This window comes from Equus przewalskii, chromosome 30 (genome assembly GCF_037783145.1).
Source record: "Equus przewalskii isolate Varuska chromosome 30, EquPr2, whole genome shotgun sequence".
Taxonomy (NCBI): domain Eukaryota; kingdom Metazoa; phylum Chordata; class Mammalia; order Perissodactyla; family Equidae; genus Equus; species Equus przewalskii.
This window is the reverse complement of record NC_091860.1, coordinates 27,496,907-27,515,110: the sequence shown is the minus strand read 5'-3', so window position 1 is coordinate 27,515,110 and position 18,204 is coordinate 27,496,907. Positions and strand designations below refer to the sequence as shown.

Genomic DNA, 18,204 nt, shown 5'->3' with positions numbered 1-18,204 from the left:
CTCAATTTGTGAATATTTCTTGTTAACACTGGGGCTCAGGGCCCCTTCTGTCTTTCCCTCTAAGTGTCCAGTGATGGCAGAAGTCTCTAAGTGTCCCAGGCTTTTCCTCTGCTTCCAGTCTCCACAAGGCACCTTTCCTTCCCACAACCCACGCAACTTCACTAAGTCCTTGCAGTCCCTGCTTGTTCTTTGCACAAATAGGACCAGCACATTATAGAGGGAATTACATGAGTGCCTGCTAGCCACAGTCATACTGTTTGTAAGGAAACCTTCCAGATTGGAAATAAACTAGAGGGAGTGGCTCCTGACTGAGGTCCTGGCTTGCTGGAGGAGTGCTCAGTGGTGGTGAGCGTGGCTCTCCCGGCATCTCTGTAAATCTGCGTCTCTTCTCGTCCAAGCCCACATGAGAGCCACATCCACCAACAGGTCTTGTTAGCTACGGATAGCCAGGGTCAACTCTGTTTGTTATCTCCTTAATCCCCAGGTGGTCCCAGGAATCTGAACTTTTATAAAAGCTTTAGAGATGAATTGAATGTGGCTATTTTATAATCTGGTATTTGGGAAGTCCTTTTTTTTTTTTTTTTTATTGATGAGGAAGATTGTTGTTGAGCTAACATCTCTGCCAATCTTTCTCCATCTTGTATGTGGAATGGTGCCATAGCATAGCTTGCTTGATGAGTGGTGTGTAGGTCCATGCCCAGAATCTGAACCCATGAACCATGGCATGCTGAAGTGGAGCACGTAAACTTAACCGCTATGCCACCGGGCTGGCCCCTGGGAAGTCCTTTTTAAAGACTTTGAGTAGTTTATGGATTTTGTTTGGAATCATCCAATAATGACTACTTGACATTTTTTATAAGACATTCCCTGCTTCTCATTTTTAAGGAATTTAACATCCCTGATGCAATGGGCTATTGTTTGACCATTCCCTGTAATCACCTTTGCCCCAGTGACAGTGGATTCTGAACAGTAGGTTCTGAATAATCATAGGAAGGAAGCACTGGAAGGAGTCACAAAGGATGCGAGCAGGACACCTGCTCTTAGGATAAGCAACAGTTCATAAGGCTGAGGGGAACAAGGGGGAATAGAGGAGGCTACGCCAGGAGGGGCAGTAGCTGAAACTAAGGCCCAACTGCAGAAATTCATCCTTGATCTCGGACCAGTTTTTTCTCTGCCAGAAAGATTCAAAGAAACAAGACACAGAAATCAGAAGGGGAAATGAGTTCTTGAAACAGGGAAAAAGATAATGGAATTAGGGATAGGGGATCCTAAGGCATTTTGTTCCATGTGTGCTTGGGACCAGGCATTAGTCTTTGTTCAAGAAATTCTGAAGAAGTCTTCTTGATGGAACTTTTGACATAATGAAAGGTGAGATAGTTAACTAAAGTCCTATAGTGGCATTAGTGTTTAGAAATGACCAGTCTGCTGACTATTTTGCATCCTGTAAAGTAAGTCTGATGTAGTTATCAAGGACATATTGACATGGTTAGTTTTTTTTAACTTAGGAGTCAAGGATGAGTGATGTTGAAGAGAAAATTCAAACTCTTGTAGCATGCGTGACATTTGCATGTTATTCCTGTAAGACATGCATGCAGAGACCTGAGAGAATTATAAAACAGTGGGTGGTTTGACTGTGGTTTCCTTTTGGACTCATCGGCCTCTGCCATCCCAGCCCCGCCTATCTTATTGTGATTATTAGAAATAAAGAATGCTGGAGCCTTGTCTTCTACTCAGCTTCCAGTCAGGGAAAGGCAGGAAAGAAGGAGTCAGGTTCTCCAGGACTGTGGACGGTGACGGCCCTCAATCACAGTCGTTCTGTGAAACTGAATGATGGACACTTTATGCCTGTGCTTGGATTTGGCACTTATGCTTTAGAGGAAGTAAGTGGAGCCCAGGGGACTGGAGGGTTGAATGCAAACAGCCTGGAAGGGTCGTCAGCTGACCTATGCCCCCATGCCTGGTACACTTTGGGTGATTTGGACTGATTCTTTGAGCCTCTGTTTCTCCATCTCTAACTTTGCACTAAGTAGGATGACAACGAGTTGACTCTGGGGATTCAGAGGGTGGGAATTTTGAAGGTGGATTATCATTACTATTAATTTGGTTACTGAACATATATTGAATGTAGTTTAAGTACTTTCCATGCACTATCTTGACTTTCTCAACAGCTCTCCTAGGTAAACTCTTCTTCTTCTTTCTCACGCATGTGAAATCTAAGCTCAGGCAGCTCTTCCTGCACTCATCTGCTGCCCCAGTCAGAGTAACTCAGCTTTTTGTTAGAAACCCCTGATGGGCAGCGGGCACATGAAGAAAGGATAAGTAACATTACTACTTTATAGCAGCTTTGCTGTTGGTTTCTCGGGGCTGGAACTATTTGCCAAAGAATTTGCCAAAGGTTTCCTTTTGTCATATCAGAAGCCACTCTTATTCCAAATGTTAGCTATTGGAAAGGAAGACTTAGGAGGCATAAAATAATGATGGAGACAGAATTGTTCTTGTCACCAAATGTATTCTTCATACATCCACGTGGTCGACTGCAATGCACTTAAAGTATCAATGTCTGGTCAGGGTGAGGTAAGGGACACTTTGGGGTTGCTTGGGAGGGATTGCCCTCATAAATGACAGAGATCGATACGCTGCACCTTGGTAGAGCTATGACATGAAATATCAATAGCTAATAGCTGCCAGACAGAGCCAGTTTGTTTGCAATGACATAATTATCCATTGTATCCACCATTATATCTTAAGCACAGGGTGTGTCATATCTGTGTTATATCCAACTTCTATTACTGTTGTTAAAGACAGAAAAGGACCACAGAGAAAAGAACAAATAGGCACTGTTACATGGGATCCTATATTGATAACTCCAACTCTCTGTAGCCCTTTTAAGGTAATGCTGTCTGTGGGACTGTGAAAGAGATGGCAACTCATACATAGATTGTTATTGGTCTCAGTAAAGATGAATTGCTGCGTCTGTCCCCAGTTAGATGAGAGTTTAATATAATCAACTCACCACCCAGGGGCTGGTTTGTCTTCTCAAAGAATGGTACTTTACCAAGCTTCAGTGTCAGTCTCTGCTGCTGCTGACAGATCACCCATCTCAAAATAGTGGTAGCTCAAACAGCCTTGCTGAGAAGTATCCTATGCAGTTGGCCCATGCATACTCTTCCACCACGGCCATTCCATTCATGGGCTATTCCATTCATTGTGTGTAAGTACTGGAGTGGTCAAGTATAGAGGCTAAGTAGCCTCCAGTGGACAAGACCTCCTCTTTATCTACGTATTGAGAGCCTGTCCTGAAGTCTCTGGTGCACATAGAATTCTCCAGGCAGAGTCGTAGATGTTCACAGTTGGAAGTCTGGGTCAGTGTACATGGACACGTTGAGTGCCAAGCAGATATGGGGAGAGTGACAACTGTGTCTGTCACAATAATGGATTACATATAATACCTTTCTCATGTAACCCTCCTCACAACCTTCCTGAAAGTTAACTTTTATTCTCCCTTTTATCCAATTGATACACTTTATTTTTTTATTTTTTTTCAGCTTTATTGAGGTAAAACTGACAAATGAAATTCTAAGATGATTAAAGTGTATGACATGATGATTTGGTACATATATGCATTGTGAAAAGATTTCCCTCATCAAGTTTAACACTTCCATCACTTTATATTTTTACCTTTTTTTCTGGTGAGAACACTTAAATTCTATTCTCTTCGCAAACTTAAATTATACAATACAGTGTTATCAACTATAGTTGCCATGTTACGCATGAGTCGTTAAACCTCGTTTGTTTTATAGCTAAAAGTTTGTACCATTTTACAGATCTCTCCTCTTTTCCCCCAACCCGTAGCCCCTGGCAACCACTTTTATCCTCTCTGTTTCTATGAGCTGGAATTTTTTTTCAGATTCTACCGTACAGTATTTGTCTTTCTCTCTCTGGCTTATTTCACCTAGTATAATACCCTCCAGCTTCATCCACGTTGTTGCAAATGACGGCTTTTCTTCTTGTTCAAAGCTGAATAATATTCCATCGTGTGTGTGTGTGTGTGTGTGTGTGTGTATACACACATGTATATACACATATATATATACACACAGACACACATATACACATATGTATATATAAATATATATACACACACATATGTATACATATATATATAGACACACTACACTTTCTTTATCCATTCATCCATCAATGGACACAGAGGTTGTTTTCATACTTTGACTATAGAGAATAAGGCTGAAATGAACATGGGGGTATAGTTATCTCTTCGAGACAATAATTTTGTTTCCTCTAGAAAAATACCCAGGAGCGGAATTGCTAGATTGTATGGTAATTCTATCTTTAATTTCTTGAGGCACCTCCGCACCATTTTCCTACAGGCTGTATCAGTTTACATTCCCACTAACAGTACCCAAGTATTCTCTTTTCACTACATCCTTGCTAGCATTTGTTATCTCTTGTCTTTTTGATAAAGCCATCCTAACTGTTGGTAGGTGATATCTCATTGTGGTGTTATTTGTGTTTCCCTGATGATTAGTGATGTTGAGCACCTTTTTAGGTACTCATTGGCCATTTGTATGACTTCTTTGGAAAAATCTCTATTCAGTCCCTTTGCCCATTTTTCCGTTAGGTTTTTAATATTTTTTTTTTTGGGGGGTACTGATTGTATGGGTTCCTTGTATATTTAGGATATTAACCCCTTATCAGATATGTGGTTTGAAATATTTCCTCCTAGTCCATAGGTTGCCATTTAATTTTGTTGATGTTTTCCTTTGCTGTGCAGATGCTTTTTATTTTGATGTAGTCTCACTTGTTTATTTTTGCATTTATGCTTTTGGTGTCAAATCCAAAATATGATTGCCAAGACCAAAGTCAAGGAGCTTACCACTGCATTTTCTTTTAGGAGATTTAAGCAGGTCTCTTTTCTTCATGGTTAAATCTGCAGGGCTTCAGAGTCTAGCACAATGTCAGGCACATAGGAAGCATGTAACAAATGCTTGTTGTATAAATGTTAAATGAGAGCACCTGGAGAATGAAGGGTAAAAAAATCAAGCATGAATGATTTTAAGAGCTCAGTTGGGTGGAAACTGAATGGAGGAGGTACCAGTATTATGGACTCATTTCCAATTCTAAGCTAAAAGTAGAGGCTGATATCTATAACTTTAGAATCTCTATCACTCTACATCTATATTTATATCTCTCCGCATCTCTATCTGTAGAAGTTTTCTCCAAGTGTCAGAAGTATCCCTGTGAGTTACTTCCTTACAACGAATTCTTTATTGACTGAGACTTGATTTTCTGTGTTGTATGGTGAAGCCCATTTCATGAATTCATTTCAGATTAGGGGTTGTATTTGAGTTTAGTCTGTGTCCCCTGAGGACAGGTTTGTTACCCAGGCTTGCACCATCAAACAGGGGAACAGGAGACATAGAGAAACAGCTGGTGAAAATGCTATGAAGGAAATAGTTCACTCCTCTCTGAGTCAGATGGATTTCCAATCCTCCTTATTCATATTTTATAGGTTCCTAAGAGCAAAGCTTGGAGGCCACCAAAGTGGCTATTGATGTGGGTTTCCGTCACATTGATTCAGCATACGTCTATCAAAATGAGGAGGAGGTCGGCAAGGCCCTCCGAGAGAAGATGGCGGATGGTACTGTGAAGAGAGAGGACATATTCTACACGACCAAGGTGCTGTGGGTGGAGTGACAAGAGGCTGCTGTCAGATTGGATATGTTATTTTGAAAACCCACAACTTTGGTTCTCATTGGAATAATTTGTTTACCGCCTACAATTGCAGAGGCCCATTATAGAAAAACAGAAAACAGAAAAAGCTTGTTTTGCCCTGAATTGTGTTAAGGGTGGGACCCAGTTCCTCAACCTCTCTGAACATTACTCAGCATTCATATGTGAAACAAGAATAATGATCCTTTTCTTCTAGATCTGGGGACGGATTGACTAAGAGCCACTATGGAGTGAGTCCACTCCTTTTATCTTTCAGCTGATTCCCTCAGGACATATCCAAGTAAGGCCGATGTGTTATTCAGAAAAGGCAGCCAGACTAGGAAATACTTTTTCAAGTCAGCATTGAGTTTACTGAAATGTGTACAGTTTTCTTAGGTGGAAAATCCTGCTTTCAATGTCAAGAGAGTTGAGGTCTCTACAAAATGATCCTATGTTGTTGACATCAGTGATAACATGTTCTTAGAATGTGGGCCTCTCAGCAGAATTGTTTCCAGCCATTTATTATACAGGACAGTAGGTTCCATTTCCCTTTGCCTGAGATTTCTTGACTCTCCTTCCAGAGATGTCTTTTCTAATCCTTGAAACACTCAGGTTGCTTTTCCTGGGCCATCTAAGTATTATTCACAGTTTTCTCACAATCACTCAAATAAATCTGTTCCCATTAAGGAGCACATTTATACTAAGTCACATAAACTTAGCCCCAGCACTTCTTATTTTTAGATCACCACAGTGGTTTGTGCTCACTTCTCAATCTTTCAAAGATGGGGTTTAATTTGGGTCCCCAAATGTGGGAAATCATAAGCCATTTTGTATTTCTTTTGGTCACTGCAGATTTGGAGTACTTTCCTTCGACCAGAATTGGTTCGTCCAGCCCTGGAAAGATCACTGAAGAAACTTGGACTGGACTACGTAGATCTCTTCATCATGCATTTTCCACTCCCCATGAAGGTCAGCTTTTGCTTTTCCTTGTCATGCCCAAGAATATTTCATCACTTCTGTTGCACCTCCATTTTCTCATTCTGGCTGGGTTTTCTGAGTTCTTAGAGAGGTAGGTTTGAGTGTGGTGGACAGAATTGCTAAACGATTTATGACTCTCCTTGATAGTTGTGCCACTTCCCCGCCAAGATTTTTTTTTTATCCTCATCCCATAGCCTTCAGAAAGATTGAAGTTCAGTGATCTCACTGCCTCCACCTCAAAGCGTTGAGGACCCCACCTTACATGTCTAAGTGTTATGCTTCTGTCTGTAGACTCTTAGTGATTAGGGTCTTCAAGAAAGTTGAGTTACAACAGATTGTAGAGGTGCAATGGGGAATCCCCACCTCTTAAAGGGAAGGTCCCTCCACATGGACCTCTTAGACCTAATCAAGAGTGAGGTACTCTGGGATGGTTCATGACACGCAGCTGGGCTTCTTTGGGCTTCGCTGATTCAACCTCGAATCACAGTGGGCGTTCACTGAGCACACCTGGTATCCTCACTATCTCTGAGTTGGGTTATCAAAAACTGGAGCTAAAACACATTGCTCAGTAGTAAGGGTAAGTCCTGTCATCTGCAAAACAGCCCCTCCCTTGGAAGTAAAATCAATTCCACCGTAGGAGGGTTCATTCTTACTGAAGTTCCGGGGTGGGTGTAGATAGAAGGGTGGAGGTCACTGGGACGGAGGCACTTTGCTGTCATCTCTCAGATGCTCCTGATCTTCCTCCCCCCATGTCTTCTCTTACACAACATACACACTCACACACACGCAGACACACAGAAACACTCAGGTTATCCTCTTAAAGGTTTTGTGACCCAGCTCCTTAGGCACCAGGAAGGTCATTCTTTAAAACAACAAACACAAAAACTCTCTTCTTCATCCTTTCTCCTGTCTGTATTCCAGTCTGGGGATGAGATTCTGCCAAAGGATGCCAGTGGGGAAGTTATCTTCGACACAGTGGACCTTCGGGACACATGGGAGGTAAGTACTGCCACTGACACCTAGAGGCACTAGGCAGCAGGTAGAAATCACTGGTTGGGAGTCAGAAGAAATGGGTTCTGACCCCATCAATCTGCCCTCGGCCACATCACTGTACTTCTCTGTACCATGGTATTCTCATCTGTAAAGGAAGGGAGCTGTACGGGCTGATCTCTACAGGTTATTTTTCATCTGAACTTCTGTGTTTCCTTGCCCCACTGATCAGGTTGAGCCTGGAACCCTGTAAGGGGGTGGATTGTCACAACAAACTCAAGAAGAATTAGAGCTCCTTCCCAGGACAGCTAAACAGGTCCACTAGGGAGAGAAGGCTGTGTCTGACTTCACAGAAGAGTGGAATGTAGGAGAGTGAAGCCTGCCCTTATGTAGCCTTTCCCACCATGTTTTTCACCATTCTAGGAAAGAGAAAGCAGCCAAACCCTCTACTAGGAAAACCTGAGAGTTTCTGTTTGCCCTTGACTCTGGTCCCATCTGCTAAAGAAGTATGAGATGCCTAACAGAAAAATAGGCACATGAAAGGGAATGGGGAGGGGAATTGAAAAGCATCTTCACGTCTGTTTATCATCCTGGGTGTGCATGTAATAGAAGCAAGGAGACAAAGTGTGTGGGCATAGCAATAAAAGCCATTAGAAAGTAATGTATTCAAGCAATAAAATGGGTTCAGTCAAGTTGTGATACATATGATCACAGATTTCCTGTTTTTAAAACGTTCACTATCAAATGAAAGGAGCAAACTACATGAACAGTTTACCACAGATTTCCCTCCTCCAGGCCCTGGAGAAGTGTAAAGATGCAGGTTTAACCAAGTCCATTGGGGTGTCCAGTTTCAATCACAAACAGCTGGAGATGATCCTGAGCAAGCCAGGGCTCAAGTACAAGCCTGTCTGCAACCAGGTGAGCCAGGAGCCCACCAGGGCTTCCTTTCTCTCTGCTTTTCACACCTTCTTCCTTAATTAACAGCCCCTAAGTTCCTGGCTTGATGTCAGCTGTGTAATGATAGTTCCTTTTACTGCCATAGGAAATGCCAAAGAAGGAACAGATTATGTGGCATGGGAAGAGTATTGTTTCAATTCTTCAGAGGTGGGTTTGAGGTTCCTATGAGACATCAAAGTGGAGATGCTGAGTGACATGGCAATACTGGTCTGGAGCTCAGGAAGTTGGTCAGGGCGAGAGGTACAGATTTTGGAGTCATTGCTTTACGGATGGTAGGTAACCTCGTAGAAGTAGATTAGCTCTACTGGGAGTTCATAGAATGAACAGAAAGAGGGTAGGAAAGTCCACATTTAAGGATTAGGCAAAGAGGCACTGGCCAGGAGATTGAACAGGAGTTCCTAGACAAGAAGAGAGAAGATGAGGAGAGTGTGGTATCAGAAAAGCCAAAGAAGGAGGAGGTTTGCGTGAGCCATAGCGATGGTGGATCCTGCTGAGGAGCAACCAATCCAAATAGGGATGGAAATAGTTATTGGATTTAATGACATGGAGTTTGTGGAATGCCTGCAGGCTCAGTTACAGAGAGGTGAGAGAAAATGCCAGAGAGAAAAACTGAAAAAGTGAAAAGTGAAGAAATGGGTAATTATAATTTAAAGATATAATTTCTAAAAATAACACCTAGTGCTGCCAATTTTTAAACACTGTGACATTGTAAAGCTGTATAGCTTTTTAGTAAATCACTTTGAAAATTATGTGAGACCATTGAAATATTTGTACTCTTTGTCTTAGTGATTTCATTTCTAGGAATCTACTTGTAGAAAATCATTCAAAGTATGTTAAAATATGTCCGTCCCTTTTTTCCTCCTCCTCCTTCTCTTCCTCCTCCTTTTTTTTTCTTTCTCTCCAATTTACTTGTGAAAGAAACTAAGCCTTTTTTCCTTTTTTCCTTTAACTTGTTCCACACATTTGCTGTTATTTATCCCTGTGCTACAGTTTGATTGACAGTGTCTTTTGTACCCCTGTAAATTGGAGGTTACATCTGAAGACTTGATCACATATGTATGTCATTGTGAATTCATGAATTGTAACAAATATGATGTTTTCCCATCCAATGTATTTACTTTTCTTATTGACGATCCAATTGTGAACATTTTATTGCCCCTTCTAGTGAGCTCCTGGGTCCTTTGACGTGCCTGCTCTTCTTCACTTTCTAGGGTATAAGATGTTCTAGGCTCAATGTTTAGCTTTTTGCCCAGACCTGGAATCAGCCATTTTTCTAAGTAGTCTTGGTTTCTTCCCGTAGGAATGGCATTTAGAGGCCACAACCTGGTTGCCTGAATCATTAGTCATTTTAAACACTAATAAAAATATGAAAGAGAATTGTTTGATTATTTCTCAAAAACAATGGCATTTGGAGATATTTCAGAAGGTGCATGGGAAAAAGTACCAATCTGAAACTTAGAGTATGTATATTAAAGTAGTGTTAGATATTCCTTCAAAGGACTTTTCAAATGTACATGTTATTGCATCATGGATTCTGATACTATTGGTTCTTGGCAACTTACAGGTGGAATGTCACCCTTACCTCAACCAGAGCAAACTGCTGGAGTTCTGCAAGTCCAAGGACATTGTCCTAGTTGCCTACAGTGCCCTGGGGTCCCATAGACACCCAAACTGGTAATGAGACTATTAGAGTTAACCTATGTCAGTAATGCTATTGATGAAGAAACTCTTTTTTTTCAACTTTAGTTTTAACATTTCATTAGGGAAAGGTTCAAACAAAAAAGTGACTACAATAGTGTGATGAGTGGATAAAGAAGAAGTGCCGTATATACACATTGGAATAGTACTCAGCCATGAAAATGATGAAATCTTGTCATTTGCAGCAACATGGATGGGCCTTCAGGGTATTAGGCTAAGCAAAATAAGTCAGAGAAGAAGAAAGTCAAATACCATATGATCTTACCCGTCAGTAGAAGATAGAATAACAACAGCAAACAAATGCATAGATACAGGGATTAGAGTGGTGGTTACCACAGGGGAAGGGGAAGAGGGAAGGGAGGAGGGTGAAAGTGATGACAGGGCACAGGTGTTTTTGGTGATGGATGATAATTAGTCTTTGGGTGATGAACATCATGTAGTCTGCAAAGAAATCAAAATATAATGATGTACACCTGTAATTCATATAATGTTATAAACCAATGTTACCTAAATAAAAAAAAATAGTGTAGTGAATTCCCATGTACCATCCCTGGACTTCAACCATCAGTGACATTCATTCATTCTTTTTCCACTATACATCTACCTACTCCAAACCCTAATCTAAATATTCATTTTTAAAGTGATTTAATGGTAAAACTTTTCACAGCTTGTCACACATAAATCTTAGCTGTTCAATTTTGACACACGGATGTACTGTATAACCTGCACCCTATCATGGAGCAGAACCTTTCTGTCTCCCACCCAAGTTCTTTTGTATTCATCTGCAGACATTTTTTCATCATCCCTAGGCAACCATCAGTCTGATTTCTTTTTTCAACTTAGATCAATTTGGTATATTCTAGTATTTCACATGTAAAAGAAGTTATAGAGTGTAGATTCTTTTGTGTCCAGCTTTTTTGACTCAGCATAACATCTGTGACATTTATCCACATTGTTGTAAGTATCTAGTTCAATCCTTTTTACTGCTGAGTAATATTCCATTGCGTGGACATAAATATCGCAGGTTGTTTCTCCATTCACCCATTAATTGAAATATTAGATATTTCCAGTTTGGTACAGTTGTGAATGAATCTCTGCTAATATTCGTGCAACTCTTTTAAAATCATACCATAATGTACCTACTTCTCTCAATTGTCTGAGGAAATCAGAAAAATTCCAGTCAAGATTTTCAATCCAATACCATTCAAATGTGTGTTTTTGATTTTTGTTTTCAGGGTGGAAAAGGACAGTCCATATGTCTTGGAGGATCCAACCTTGAAAGCTATTGCCAAGAAACACAATCGAAGTCCAGGCCAGGTGGCCCTGCGCTACCAGGTGCAGCGGGGGGTGGTGGTCCTGGCCAAGAGCTTCAGTGAGAAGAGAATCAAAGATAATTTCCAGGTACAGGCTGGACAGTCTCTCCAGAGTGAGGACTGGATACTGTATTGGGGTCCATCTCTCTTGGCATTCAGTCCCCTTCCAGATTTGTTCATTCCCATGCATCTCTCCCCTGCATGCTATGGGGGCAGCTGGACAGGATGTGAAGGGAGAGTACTGGCTTCAGAGTCCTGTTTCATGGCATCTAGGCCTGGCTTTGCCACTTCCTTCTTGTTTGTCACTGAGCACATTTCATCTCTGTTTTTTCTTCAGTTGTAAGAGTCCTTCTATGCAGTGGAAATTTTATAACCCTTGCTCCTCGTCTTCACCTTCTACCTGATGAACCCCTATTTGTATGTCAATATTAAACCAAACAACATTAGCTGCTTTCTTAATCCTTTGGGATACCCTAGATGAGTTGTTGACCACCACGGCACTTGGTACGTCTCTGTTAGTGAGTTTTTCCTTATTAAACTAAAATTGTTTGTTTACTTGTCACTGTGGTCTCTTGACTGTGAGACCCTAAATGTAATGACTTCCTCTGGGTCATCTCTTAGCACATTTTCCCAGCAGAGCTCCTGTCAGGTAGGAAGCTAGTAGCATCTATATAAGTTGATAGATGAATCAAATTAACAAACAAACAAGTAAAGTTTTTCCCTAAATTCTCCCTTGGACATCTCCTGGTCTCTTAGATCTATCAGTGGTCTTCAACTTATTTTATAGTGAACCTCATGAGAATTGTGAAAAACTGCTTAAGCTCTATCCTATCTTAAGGTGACCGCTAAAATTTTCATCATAATTTTAATATTTGCAAAATAAGACATTTGGAGCCTATTATCTATAATGTATTTGCTCTAAAACCTTGAAGCTGTGCATTTAATTCAATCAATTTATGAAAACATTGAATATACAAATCTAAATCTCATTGTTAAAATCAGAAAAAATTCCCATTTTATTTTTCAATTCAACTCAACATGTTAATACATATCCCTATGATAACCAAATCACTTCTGGAGTATATTTTTAGGCTGAATGACTAAAGTGGATAGGTGGATAGCTGGATGTCACATCAATAGGCAGAAGAGTTAGACAGACAGAAAGATAACATGGTGAGTTTGCCATGAAGTTGTCCCCGGGATGAAATAATGAGCTTCCCTGTGTCATATTTCTTACCAAAGATCTGTCTACTTTGCCATTAAAGGACTGTCTGTGAGGGGCTATGCATTGTCAAATAAAAACAAATCTGGACTTAAATAAGAGAACTTTATTCCAAAGGGAGAAGACTCTGAATACAAGATGCGTAGTGCCTCAAAGATCAGTCATAAAGTGTTTCCTTTCATACAGAAGAGGAAACACCTCTAGAAAGAAAATGGTGTTTGGGATTTGGGACGAGCAGGTGGTTTTGTCTCACAGTTGATCAAGGAATGCTTTTTCAGGAGGATGACCAATGTTTGGAGAGGCCTTTATAGGAGGTTGCTATTCCTTCCATAGCTTGCTTAAGTTCAAGGCTTTAACATCTTAGAAGGTTGTGGGGAAGGAAAAATCTGACTAAAGTTGGGTCAAGTCAGCAGGTATTCTCTCTAGATTGTCTAATTGTCCCTTTGTTTGTAAAAAGGGGATGTTTTCCTTTTCTGTCACACGCAATTCACTTGGAAAGATTTGGGATAGATGAGTTCTGAGCCTTTCTTTTGTGAAGTGGAGAGAGAAGGAGAGCAATGGGGAAGGAGAGGTGGAGAACCCAGGCAGAAGTATTCTGAGGCCAGTACACCTGGAAGCCAATGACAGGAAAGGCTTCCCTGGATGCTCACCCAGCCTTTGTCCTGCTGGAAAATCCTCAAGTTTCTAGGTGGAAACCAGCTGCTTTAGAGGAGAGTTTAATTTGATTCTTTCCTTTATTTCAGATTTTTGACTTTGAATTGACTCCAGAAGACATGAAAGCAATTGATGGCCTCAACAGAAATTTCCGATATGCTAAGTTACTCTTGTAAGTGACGTGTGGATTGTTTCTCACGGATTGTTTTCTGTAGCATGCAGTTTAGCAGAGGAGCTAAGCGTCCCTAAATCAAGAAGACAGGCCTGATTTCACATGTGGGAGCAAAACAGGAGCTTCCTGTACACCTGAGACCAGAGGCGACTCCAGGGCTCAGTCTCTGACCCAACAGAAATGTGAGCGGGGCCCAGGACAGACCCTAAGTAAAATGGCCAAAGTTTGCATCATGGGGAATTCACTACTCAGTTTCTTAAGTCAAGTCTTACTCGAGGGTGGCCTTTGTCCATCAGGAGACTCTCCCCTGGGAGCCTCCACCTCCTTTGACTTTGACCTGTTCAGAAACATAGCATTCCAGTTGTTCAGTTCCTGCAGGAGCCTCTCAGGAGCAAGAGAAAGAAGACTAATTGAACTGAGAAGTTTGGAAGGGAGTATAGAGATAAGGGGAATACAACTTTAGTTATAGAATAAAGATTTAGTTCCACAGAAAAATCTCAAAATTCTCCCTCTTGTTTGTAAAACTATATCGCGATTCTGAGAAAGTACCTTTTCTATTCCCAAAGGCTTTTAAGTATAAGTCTGTGATCTCCTTCATTAGGCTGTGAATGCCTGGGGTCACACATCCTTCTGGCCCTGTGTCAACAGCACAACTGCTGGCCCATAGAATTGCTCAGAATGCAGTCTTCAATGATATTGAGTTGAAAAGGACAAATTTAAAAAGGAAAATCAGAACACGGACACAAATGGAAAACAACAGTAATACTAATGATTAAAAACAAGTATTCTCATAAATTATGAACTCAGAAAACAGTAACCACGTTTAGTAGGTGTGGTTACGCAGGTGTACTTGTTGTCTTCTCAGTAGATCAAAAATTCCTTAATGGAGGGACCCTGGATTGTTGAGGCTGCTCAACATTGTTGAATGAATGTGTGAAAAGGAACAACAAAATTGTTCCTGTCATCATTCTCATCGGCTAGGGACAAGAGTGATACCTGCGGCTGAAATGACCACAGCAATTTAGCCGTAGTTCTTACTTATAAATAAATATGAATTTTTATCTAAGTCAAACTACATGCCATTTTGGCATTTCTCTATGTGGGGATGTGTGAATTGGGCACGCAGGTGGAATGTGCAAATGGACAGGGAGCCTGCATGTATGTGTGTCTGGGTAGAAGGAGGGATGTGTTTGTAAATTTAGTTTTTGGCCCATACTGACTGCATCCTGATAGCAACCCTCTCTTTGAGGTTGTGAAGACAGAGTTAATGCATTAATATCTCTCCTTCTCTTTCAGTGCTGTTGATCACCCTTATTATCCATTTTCTGAAGAATATTGACCACGAGCTATCCATCATGAGCTCCAACAATTTACTGTCTCAGGGTGTGGAGAGGATTTCTGTACTCGGTGGAGGTGATTCAAACCAGCATCTGTAGCTTCAGGCCCCTGGCCTTTCTGTTTTTGCATTTTTATTTCTTTTGTCTTACGAAATAAGAAAAAGTTCAAAGTGAGCATGTTGTCTTTTCCTGATTATTAAAATAATACATAGCAATTACAGAAAACTTGAAAAAGGAAGGATGGAGAGTAAAAGTAACATAATTAGCCCATTTAAAGATTCTTGAACTTTTGGTGCATTTTCTTTCATGATTTTCCTATAGCACCATTGGGGTGTGTGTTTATTTACAAATAGAAATAACCTTCAATACACAGATTGTATGCTTTTCTTTCCTTAAGATATAATTATTTTCCCAAGCCATCAAATATTGTTAAAAATTCCACTATTATATTTTTCTTGTTGTAAAGCAGTATATCTTATTGATTTATTTACTTCCTCAACCGTCTGCATATGTTTTGGCATTTTGACTCGTTCTTGTATAGTTTGCCATTGATTCACTTACCTCATTCAGCCAAAAACTTATTGAACATCCTTTATGTACCAGATATTCTTTTATCAAAAAATAAAATAGACAAGAATTAAATTAAGATGAGAAGTGTCTCGAGTTTACAGGCTAATGGGGGAAGAAGACCTGAAGGCAATAAGGAGTACTTAGCTGTTAGAAATGGATATGTGTGTTTTGAGAGATAATTCTGCAGGGTCTCTCATTTCCTTCTCCCTGATAAGCAGAGGCACTGTTTATCCTGCATTCTGCAGTGCTTTTTCAAGAAGTTTGTGCAGAAGACAGCCTTGGAATGTAGAGATAGTAGCTCCATTCATAGAAATGGAAGGCATGCCTGCTGTCCAGTAACAGAAAGAAAATATCTCCCTCCAGAGAAAGGGTAGGGATGCTCAGTGCCTGCTAGAATGCATCTGAGTTCCCTAGATGGAGGTTTTCCTCCTGCAAGTCAACCTTCAAGTTCGGGGGTCATGTGGGCCCCTTCACTTCACTCTGTAGAAACGGGGACCCAAGGACCCAGCACAGCAATCCGTAACATGGGAAACATTTTCACAATATATCTGCGTATCAAATCATCACATTGTAAATCTTAAACCTACACAATATTATATGCCAACTACATTTTAGTAGGCTGGAAAAAATGTTATTGCTTTGGCTACATCAATTGTTGTGAGTAAATAATAAACGGTCCTTCTTCTCTGACCCACAAGTTTCATGAATTCTACCAGCATCCATGACACCACGGCAAGTTAACTTGTTAGCTTGAAAGTCAGGTTAAAATCTCAGATCCTTCATGATGCTTGATGGAGATACGGAGAAAAATTAAGCAGGTGGAAAAGAGGCAGTAGTGTGCAGTTGTAGCATTATGTGCTATTTTGACAGGATGCTCAGGAAAGACTTCAATGAGAACGTGACTCGAGCAAACACTGGAATGAGACAAGAGAGTGAGCCATGTGGCTGTGTGGGCCCACATTCCTGGACGTGGAACAGAAAATGCCATACCAAGAATAAAGTGTGTTCCTGCAATACTTAACTGAGAGCAAGCTGGCTAATGCTGATTATATTTAGTAAGCGAGGTGGAGAGCAGTAGAATACAAGGTGCAGATCTACAATTGGGGGAAAAGCTATGTTACGAAAGCTTTCAAAAGACTTGAACCTTTTTTTTCTGAGAGAAATGGAGGATGGTTGCAGAGTAGCTACATGAACTGACACAGTTTAAATGGATTAGTGTGGATGTTGCATTGAAAAGGTAGAAGGGAAAAGAGCCCTCTGTTGGGGCTCTCTACAAAAATTCAGATGAGACATGATGGATGGACCATGGTATGAGCAGTCAGGATGGTCAGAAGTTGTTAGAATATGGATATATTTTAAAAGTGAGTCAAGGTGGCCTTCTAAAATATTGGATATATGGTAAAAGGGAAAGAAGGAGTCAAAGTTGACTCCAGACATTTTGAGATAAGGACCTGCAAGGAAGGAGTTGCCATTTACTGAGACCGAGGTTATGTGGAGGAGCCGATCTTTTGTGGGAAGAAGATGAATTTAATTTTGGACGTGAATCTTTGAGATCCCTGTTTAATATCCAGGTGAAGATACCGTGTAGGCTTGGGGGCATACAAGTCTAGGGGGAGAGGAGGGGTTTAGAACAAATATACATATTTGGGATTTGTCAGAATATAGTTGTCATTGTAAAGCCACCAAAGCAGTTGATCAGAGATTAGATTAGAGGAGTGAGCATGGACAGAGAAGAGAAGAGCCGTGAGGGATCTCATCTTTAAGAGGTTAGTGGAAAAGTGGAGGAACCAGCAAAGGAGGCCAAGAAGGAGGGGTAGTAAGGTACAAGGGAAAGTGGGAGATTCTTCTGTCCTGGAAGGAAACTAAAGGAACTGTTTCAAGGAGAAGAGTCATATGCTGCTAATAGGACAAATAAGATGAGGACTGACATGGACCCCTGCATTTGGCAATTGATCTTAACAAGGTCAAGAGCAGTTTTGACAGAAGGCTGGAGACGAAAGCCTGAATGGAGTGGGTTCAAGAATGTTTGAGAAGAGTGCATTGGAGAGAGGACATAGACAGTTTTGAAAGAATTTGCTATAAAGTTGACCAGAGAATTGGGTGGTTGCTGAGGAAGAAAATGCAGTCAAATGAGAATTGTCTGTGATGAGTGAAAGAACAGCACAGCCCTATGCTCTTAGAATATTCTAGTAAAGAGAGGAAAATGGATGATGTAGGAGGGTGAGGGGGAGAATTTCTGGAATCATGTTTCCTGTTGCTGCTATAATAGGTTTTATACTGATTGGTGCAGGGTGAGGCCTCCTGGCATTTTCCACCTCTTAGTCTGTCCTTGTGTCAATCATACGGGACAAACGTCTCTAAAACCAAGACGATTGCTCTGCTTTTATTTATGTGGACCCTTCTATCTGAAGCTGAGACCCCCTACCCACTGGAGATTCACATTCTTTCTAGTGTAGTAAAGCCTAGTTATCCCTATGTTTTAAAAGCTCACCAAGCAGTTCTAAGTGTGGCCAAGGTACACAATGTCTAATCTAATGCCCATCAGGTTCTGATGATGATTTCAGTGGGCAAGGTGTTTGCCTT

General features: G+C 40.9%; 1 pseudogene; it reads left to right on the top strand.

Moving 5' to 3' along the window:
• The first annotated feature begins 1,634 nt into the window (after positions 1 to 1,634).
• LOC103543963 (aldo-keto reductase family 1 member C15-like) lies at positions 1,635 to 16,311 on the top strand (annotated as a pseudogene).
• Positions 16,312 to 18,204: the final 1,893 nt, after the last annotated feature.